Below are 9593 nucleotides of genomic sequence, written 5' to 3'. Positions count from 1 at the left end.
GGTAGGTGCATATTGCTGGATAGACGTGAGATGGAAGCTTGTGGAAGTTTCTTCTGATTGCTTCTATTACTGCCATTGAAGTATGAAATCAAGTCAGTAGCTGAATAGGGATTGAGAAGATAGGTGAAGGTATAAAATAATCATTTAAAAAAATAGTAGAGGCTGGGCACTGTGACTCACACTTGTAATCCTAGCATTCCGGGAGGCCAAGGTGGGTGGATTGCCTGAGCTCAGGAGTTTGAGACCACCCTGAGCAAGAGCGAGACCTCGTCTCTACTAAAAATAGAAAGACTAAACAAGCATTGTGGATTGTGTGGGTGCCTATAGTCCCAGCTACTTGGGAGGCTGAGGCAAGACAATTGCTGGAATCTAGAACTTTGCAGTTACTGTGAGCTGTGATGCTATAGCACTATAGCCAGGGTGACAGAGTAAGACTCAGTCTCAAAGAAAAAAAGAGCAAAGAGTGAACTTGGGAAATATATAAGAATGCAAGGGCAACAGTAAAGCCCACTTAAGGGTCATGATTGTGAATTTAAAGTGAGAAGAGTCAGGGCCTGGCACGGTGGCTCACATCTGTAATCCCACTGCTCTAGGAGGCCAAGAGGCAGGCAGATTACTTGAGCTCAGGAGTTGGAGACCTGCCTGAGCAAGAGCGAGACCCCATCTCTAAAAATAGCCAGGCATTGTGGTGAGCTCCTGTAGTCCCAGCTACTCAGAAGGCTGAGGCAAGAGAATCACTTGAACCCAAGAGTTTGAGGTTGCTGTGAGCTATGATGCCAAGGCACTCCATCCAGGGTGACAAAGTAAGACTCTCTCAAAAAAATAAAATAAGGTGAGAACAGTCAGCATGATTGCTTATGTTTTGGTAACCACATTCAGCTTTCTAATGCAGGAAGGAGTAAGCAGAGAGTTGGACTTAACCATACTCTAACCATATTTGTTCTGTTTTGTTTTTAATCTTAAAACTCTTGTCTTCTGCTTTATTGTCAGATAAATTGTTCAAAAATGTTCTCACAATCTAATAAGTACAAAGTCTCAGACTTACTTTTTTCTTTTTCTTTTTTTGAACCCAAGTCTTACTTTTTTGCCCAGGCTAAAGTGCTGTGGCATCATCATAGCTCACAGCAACCTCAAACTCCTAGGTCCAAGCAATCCTCCTACCTCAGCCTCCTGAGTAGCCAAGACTACAGGTGCCTGCCACCTGAAAAATTTACTGCCATCCAGTAAAATTTTCTATTTTTAGTAGAGAGGGGTCTTACACTATCTATCAAGGTGTTTCTGTCTCCTGAGCTCAAGGGATCCTCCATCCTTTGCCTCCCAGAATGCTAGGATTATAGGCGTGAACCACCATGTCCAGCCTCAGGCTTAAATTTAAAAAGTTAAAATCAGGCTCAGCGACTAGGGCACCAGCCACGTACACTGGAGCTGGCAGGTTCGAATCCAGCCCAGGCCTGCCAAACAACAATGACAACTACAACTAAAACATAGCCAGGTGCTGTGGCGAGCTCCTGTAGTCCCAGCTACTTGGGAGGCTGAGGCAAGAGAATCACTTAAGCCCAAGAGTTTGAGGTTGCTGAGAGCTGTGACGCCACAGCACTCTACCCAGGGTGACATAGTGAGACTCTGTCTCAAAAAAATAAATAAATAAAAATAAAAAGTTAAAACCAGAAGTCCAGCAGGTTTTGTCACTCATGCTGGAATGCAGTGACACAATCATAGCTCACTGTAACCTCAAACTCCTGGACTCAACCCATCTTCCCACTTCAGCTTCCCAAGGACCTGAGACTACAGGCAGGCATCACCATGTTCAGCTATCTTTTAAAACTTTTTTTAGAGATGGGGTCTCACTATGTTGCCTAGGCTGGTCTTGAACTCTTGGCATCAAGTGATCCTCCTGCCTGGCCTTCCAAAGTCCTAGAATTATAGGCATGAACCACTAAGCCTGGCTGCACTAAACATATTTGAAACCGTAATTTAGCCAGAAGCATGAACAAGCAAGTCAAGACAAGAGAGTAGAGAGCTTCTACAAGGGAGTAATGATAATGATCGTCATTAAAATTAGGCAGGAAAGCATCTTATGAGAAGAGTGAGGGACAGTAAAAAGGTAGTAGCATCAATGGATCTAGGTCCCAGCAGGGCAAAGGATTACAGGTACTGAGCTACTAGAGAGAGTGAGCTGCAAAGAGGATGAAATGGCCAGAGAGGGCGGCGCCTGTGGCTCAATCGGTAAGGCGCCGGCCCCATATACCGAGGATGGCGGGTTCAAACCCTGCCCCCGCCAAACTGCAACCAAAAAATAGCCTGGCGTTGTGGCCGGTGCCTGTAGTCCCAGCTACTCGGGAGGCTGAGGCAGGAGAATCACCTAAGCCCAGGAGTTGGAGGTTGCTGTGAGCTGTGTGCCTCCACAGCACTCTACCGAGGGCCATAAAGTGAGACTCTGTCTCTACCAAAAAAAAAAAAGAAATGGCCAGAGATTGGGATGTTTGAAATGGACGTTATAAAAGTTACAGTTGCTGATAATGACAAACTCTGTGATATGACTATGAGAGTAAGTAGCTGAGGGCAAATGTAGGTCATTAGAGAATATCAGATTAAAAACTGAGAGCAGGGTGGCTCCTGTGGCTCAAAGAGGTAGGGCGTAGGCCCCATATGCTGGAGGTGGTGGGTTCAAACCCAGCCCTGGCCAAAAACTAGAAAAAAAAAAACTGAGAGCAGCAGGGAAGTTAAGAGAAGATGTATGAATCATGTGTTTTATTTTCTACATTCTGTAATGCTTTGATATCTTGGGACCTTGCAGACCTTGGGAGGGATAATTCTTCCCACAGGATAAGCTAATTCCTAGAAATAATAACTTGTCTATGAACACTATTTTTTTTTTTGGCCAGGGCTGGGTTCAAACCGCCACCTCCAGTATATGGGGCTGGCACCCTACTCCTTTGAGCTATAGCCCAGAGCCCACTGGCCCTACTCAAATTATCCACTCTCAGGCTTTCTCAGTTTGCCTACCCTGCCTCAACAATTCTTTCTGGCAAAAGCCATAAGACTCTGGCCTCTGCTTTAGCCTCACTCCTCTGCCTCTGGTGCCTTACCATGTGGCCCTGCATGACATGGAATGTTACCTCTTAGTGAGAACCGTAAGTAATTAGCTTTTCTTTAAAGACAGTTGTCTTCCTGTCTGTCACTTTACCATATCTAATTAAACCAAAATCTGAAGGCATTTAAAAGAGTGGATGAAGAACAAACTAGGGCATTTGGAACACTGATTGGCACATAGTAAACATCCAATAAATTAGAGCTACTGCAATAATTTGCTTTACATAGATGCCTCCCAGGCACTTAATTTCTTTCTTTCTTTGTTTTTTTTTTTTTTTGAGACAGAGCCTCAGGCTTTTGCCCTGGCCAGGCACTTAATTTCAACATGCCCCAAATCAAGCACATCTTCTCTCTTCCCATGACAAACCTGCTCCTCTGCTCCTTTCCCTGTAATCCATATGTCCAGGAAAGTCATGAACAGGCATCCCACTGCTGAATTTGCAGAGTAGTGTCATCTTTTTCTTTTTAGAGACAGAGGCTCACTGTGTTGCCCTCGGTAGAGTGCAGTGGCATCACAGCTCACAGCAACGTTCAACTCCTGGGTTTAGGCGATTTTCTTGACTCAGCCTCCCGAGTAGCTGGAACTACAGGCACCCGCCACAACGCCTGGCTATTTTTTGTTACAGTTTGGCCGGGGCTGGGTTCGATCCTGCCACCCTTGGTATATGGGCCAGCGCCCACGGTGTCATCATTTTTTGTTTTTTTTTTTTGAGACAGAGCCTCAAACTGTCACCCTGGGTAGAGTGCCATGGCATCACAGCTCACAGCAACCTCCAACTCCTGGGCTCAAGCGATTCTCCTGCCTCCGCCTCCCAAGTACCTGGGACTACAGGCACCTGCCACAACACCTGGCTATCTTTTGGTTGCAGCTGTCATTGTTGTTTGGCGGGCCTGGGCTGGATTCAAATCCTCCAGCTCAGGTGTATGTGGCTGGTGCCCTACCCGCTAAGCTATAGGTGCCACCATTTGAGTAGTTTTTTGTTTCCAATTTATTTTTTAGAGACAGAGTCTCACTTTATTACCCTTGGTAGAGTGCTGTGGCATCACACTCACAGCAACCTCAAATTCATGGGCTCAAGTGATTCTCTTGCCTCAGCCTCCCAAGTAGCTGGGACAATAGGTGCCCGCCACAACACCCAGCAATTTTTAGATACCGGGGTCTTGCTTTTGCTCAGGCTAGTCTCAAACCCATTAGCTCAGGCAATGAACCCACCTCAGCCTCCCCGAGTGCTAGGATTATAGGCATGAGCCAACACACCCAGGCTCTCAACATGGGGTTTAACATCCAAACTATAGCACATTCTAAAAGTCACTGTTCTGGCTCAGCATCCACAGCTCAGTGGTTAGAGCACTGGCCATATACACTGAGACTGGAGGGTTCGAACCCAGCCCACACCTGCTAAACAACAATAATAACTGCAACAAACAAATAGCTGACATTGTAGTGGGCACCTGTAGTCCCAGCTACCTGGGAGGCTGAGGCAAGAGAATTGCTTAAGCCCAAGAGTTTGAGGTTGCTGTGAGCTGTGACGCTACAGCACTTTACTGAGGGTGACATAGTCAAACTCTGTCTTTAAATAAATAAATAAATAAATATCACTGTTCTAATTCAGGTCCCAAATTTTTTCTTTTTATACTCTACTAGCTTCCAAACTGGTAACCCTAAACACCAACTCTTTGAATTCCTGTCTAATCTTCTCTGTATCACTAGCATGATTTTTCTAAAACACAGAACTGATCAAGTTATTCCCCTGACTCAAGATGGCTCACAATTGTCCACAGAAACCTTTTGCAAGTGTTTTGCAGATCCTTACGGTTTTAAGAACATACCTTGGGGCTCAGCGCCTGTGGCTTAAGTGGCTAAGGCACCAGCCACATACACCTGAGCTAAAGGGTTCGAATCCAGCCCGGGCCTGCCAAACAACAATGATGGTTGCAACAAAAAATAGCTGGGCATTGTAGCGGGCGCCTGTAGTCCCACCTACCTGGGAGGCAGAGGCAGGAGAATCGCTTGAGCTCAGGAGTTGGAGGTCACTGTGAGCTGAGATGCCACAGCACTCTAGCCAGGGTGAAGCTTGAGGCTCTGTCTCAAAAAAAAAAAGAACATGCCTCAGTAAGGAAGAGAAAGACTGAATAGATGACTCAAAGGAATAAGAAGAAGAAGAAAGGAAAGAAAGACTGAATAAGGTGAGTCCTGGAACTTCTACCTCGCTCTAACTGGAGCTCTGCTTTTATTTGTTATATGTATTAGGGTTCTTTGAAAGATTTTTTGTTAAAAAAAAAAAAAAAGAAAGAAAGAAAGAAGATGAAAGAGAAGGAGAAAAGGGAGAAGGAGAAGAAAGAAGAAGGAAAAATAAGAATTCCCACTACTGTATCAGTCTGGGTCCAATCAAGATAGAAAAATCATGTGGTAATTTGAACAGCGAAATTTTAATATAAAAATTACTAACTATAGTGAGAATTGGGGCAATGAAGGATTGGATAGTAAGAAGTAAAGAGAACTATAAAGAATAAAAGAATAAATAAAAGAATTTTAATTTTGTGAAGGCAAAAAGCGGAAACCTAATAAACACATGCATATGTAAAAAATTTTTTAAATTAAAAAAAAGGATAAAAGAATAGCAAATAAAACTAGCAGCTATATTCTTTGAGCTGGAATACAGCACCCCAGGAAGAGCCCCACTCCAGGGCTGGGACCCAGACTTTAGAGGGCACAGGTATGGCTCACTGGATGGCAGAAAAGTTGCTGTGGTGCTGTGCTGGCAGAACTTCCTTAGAAATCTGCCCTTTGGAATTTACCAGAAATCTGTCTTCTAGAATGCCAGGGAAAGTTATTCGCGGGGCGGTGTCTCACCAGAGACCTTTTAGTAGGAAGCCATTCAAGGGAGGAAGTGGTACCTGTGAAAGCCGCTGTCCAGGGGTGCTACAGACTACCATGCACCAGGGAGCTGGTGAGGAAGAAGCTACCACAAGTTGCAGGAGCTCGCTAAGCAAGCATACTAAAACCAAGAAACAAAACCACTTGCTCTTGCAATGTATCTCCAGAACCTTTTACTGATAAACAGAAAATATTTACAGGGCCCACATTTATTTTCACAAAGCAAGCAAAAAGGGTGAATTTAGGGCTCAGAGGCAATAAATTGATAATTAGCACAAGCATTTTTTAAAATTTAATATAATTATTTTATTTTATTTCATTTTTTAGACAGGTTCACATTCTATCACCAGGCCTGAACTGCAGAGACACTATCATAGCTCACTACAACCCCTAACTCCTGGGCTCAAACAATACTCCTCCCTTCGCTAGAACCATAAGCATGTGCCACCATGCCCGGCTTTTTTTTTTTTTCTTGTAGAGACAGGGTCATGCTATATTGCCCAGACTTGTTCCTGAACCTGGACTCAAGCAAGGCTCACCTCCCAAAGTGCTGAGATTACAAGTATGAGCCATAACACCCAGCTACACAAGCATTTGAAAAAGAATTAAAAGCAAAAACAATCACCCTTGGTCTACAGAAATAAAATCAAAACCCCTGTGCATATACGCACTTCTCTCATCTTCTAGATGTTCTACTCAGGGTCATAGAGTGAGACTCTGTCTCAAAAAAAAAAAAACATCAGGAGGTTGAATGAATCCTTTCCATAAGGTTTTGTTTGCTTTGCCAGGTCCATTAGAGAAATCACTATGACAGTATAGCCTGTCATGAAAGTCCTAACCCAAACTGAATTTCTCTTTCTTTTTTTTCTTTGAGACAGAGCCTCAAGCTGTCGCCCTGGGTAGAGCGCTGTGGCATCACAGCTCACAGCGACCTCCAACTCCTGGGCTCAAGCGATTCTCCCGCCTCTGCCTCCCAAGTAGCTGGGACTACAGGCGCCCACCACAATGCCCAGCTATTTTTTGGTTGCAGCCATCATTGTTGTTTGGCGGGCCCAGGCTGGATTCGAACCCGCCAGCTCAGGTTTATGTGGCTGGTGCCTTAGCTGCTTGAGCCGCAGGCGCCAAGCCCCGAACTGAATTTCTTAAATAATAAGACATGAAAGTTGGAATTACTCCTTGATCTGTGGACAGCAGAATGAAAGTTGTGTTAGCAGGCATGAAAACATAAAATTGATTTCGTATTTCGGTGCTGGCTGCAGCCTTGGTTGCTCCAGCCCTCCCGATCCCATCCTGTCTCTTGTCTCTTTTCTCTCATTCTCAACCATGTCAAATCAGGTTTGTGCCCCTTCTTCACGCAGGTTTGCAAAATTGGCTAACTAGTATGAGAGGGCTAGCTTTCAGCCAGACTCAGCTTTTGATACACCTTCCTCACTAAACTTCATTTCTAGCTTTTGATTTGAACACTTAGGAAATAAGTGTTCAGGAAATAAGGAGGCCTGAGGAAAGGAAGAGAGTTGGGGAACAACCAGTTGGTGGAACCGCCAGAACACACACAATGTTTATTGATTAAGTTTTCTGTCTTATAAGGGCATGGGCAAAGACCACTGATCACAGATCACCATAACAGATAAAATAATAGTGAAGATTGTTGGCTTGGCACCTTTAGCTCAATCGTTAGGGCACCAGCCACATACACTGGAGCTGGTGGGTTCAAATCCGGCCTGTGCCTGCTAAGCAACAGAGACCAAAAAAAGCCAGGTATTGTGGCAGGTGCCTATAGTCTCAGCTACTTGGGAGACTGAGGCAAGAGAATCCCTTAAACCAGTGGTTCTCAACCTGTGGGTCACGACCCACAGGAACTGTATTAAGGCGTTGCATCATTAGGAAAGTTGAGAACCACTGGCTTAAACCCAAGAGTTTGAGGTTGCTGTGAGCTGTGATGCCATGGAACTGTATTCAGGGTGACATAGTGAGACTCTGTCTCAAAAAAAGAAATTTTGAAATAGCATGAAAAGCACCAAAATGTGACACTGAGTATCCACTGTTGGAAAAATTGGCACCAATAGACTTACGGGGTTGCAACAAACCTTCAGTCTATAAAAAATACAGTATCTATGAAAAATAAAAAGCAAGTACAATAAAACAGGGCATGCCTGTACTTTAGTATTTCCTCAGAACAAGGATATTCTCCTACATGACTATAATATGATGATCCAAATCAGAAAATTTAACATGATTATAATTATCTAATATACAATCCTTAGTCAAATTTTGCTAATTGTCACAACAATGTTTTTTAACAGCTGTTTCCTCTCTAATTCAGGATCCAGTTCAAGATTGCCCACAGATTTAGTTTCCATATCTCTTTAAGCCTCCTTTAATCTGGCACAAATCCATAGTTTTTGTCTTTCACAACATTAATATTTTTGAAGATTATGGGCTAGTCATATGTATCTGTCTACCTCAAATGCAGGTTATGCACTTTCTTGCACAAATACTACATTATGTTGTGTATTCTTCAGGGCATCATATTAAGAGGTACTTAATGTGTGCCCTTCCCATAAGCTGGTTCCTTTTGTTATGATGAACCTAATTATGGTTAATTTGATCATTTGGTTATGCTGGAGTCTTCTGTATTGTAAACTTATTTTTGTCATCTTTGTAAATGATATATAATTTGTGATGAGTCAATTTGGGACATTATAAATGTTATGTTCCATATCACATATTTATCTTCTAGTCTTAGCATCCTTTGATGATTCTTGCCTAAACCAATTGTTTTATTAGGATATAGCTCACATATATTAAAATCCATTATTTTAAAATATACAATTCAGGGCGGCACCTGTGGCTCAAGGAGTAGGGCGCCGGTCCCATATGCCGGAGGTGGCGGGTTCAAACCCAGCCCCGGCCAAAAACCACACCAAAAAAATAAATAAATAAATAAAAAATAAAATATACAATTCAGTGGTTTTTGTATATTCCCAAGATTGCTCAACCATCACTACAAATTCCAGAACATTTTGTCGCCCCCAAAAGAAATCCTGCACCCGTTAGCAATCACTCCCCTTTTTCCATTCCTCCCAGCCTCTGGCAAGTACTCACCTACTTTCTGTCCCTTAAAGTTGCCTATTTCATAAATCTCATAAAAAAGGGACCTTACAATATGTGGTCCTTTGTATCTGACTTCTTTTACTTAACGTGTTTTCAAGGTTCATTCATATTGCGATTTTTTTTTTGGCCCGGGCTGGGTTTGAACCCGCCACCTCCGGCATATGGGACCGGCGCCGTACTCCTTGAGCCACAGGCGCCGCCCTTATTTTTTATTTATTTATTTTTTTCAATTTTGGCCAGGGCCAGGTTTGAACCCGGCACCCTCCGTACGTGGGGCCAGCGCCCTACTCCTTGAGCCACAGGCACAGCCCCATATTGCGAATTTTTAATCAGCACTTCATTCTTTTTTTTATGTGCCTAAATCAGTTATTACTGTAATTCTTGGAAAATAGTGATACTCTTAGTACATTTCCATCTGCACTTCTGAGGTGACATTATCATCATCATCTTTTGTCAGGAAGCGCTTTTTAAAAACTGCCAGTAAAATTCATTTTAATGAACAGGATTC

Source organism: Nycticebus coucang, chromosome 10 (genome assembly GCF_027406575.1).
Source record: "Nycticebus coucang isolate mNycCou1 chromosome 10, mNycCou1.pri, whole genome shotgun sequence".
Lineage (NCBI taxonomy): Eukaryota > Metazoa > Chordata > Mammalia > Primates > Lorisidae > Nycticebus > Nycticebus coucang.
This window is presented reverse-complemented; position numbering follows the sequence as displayed.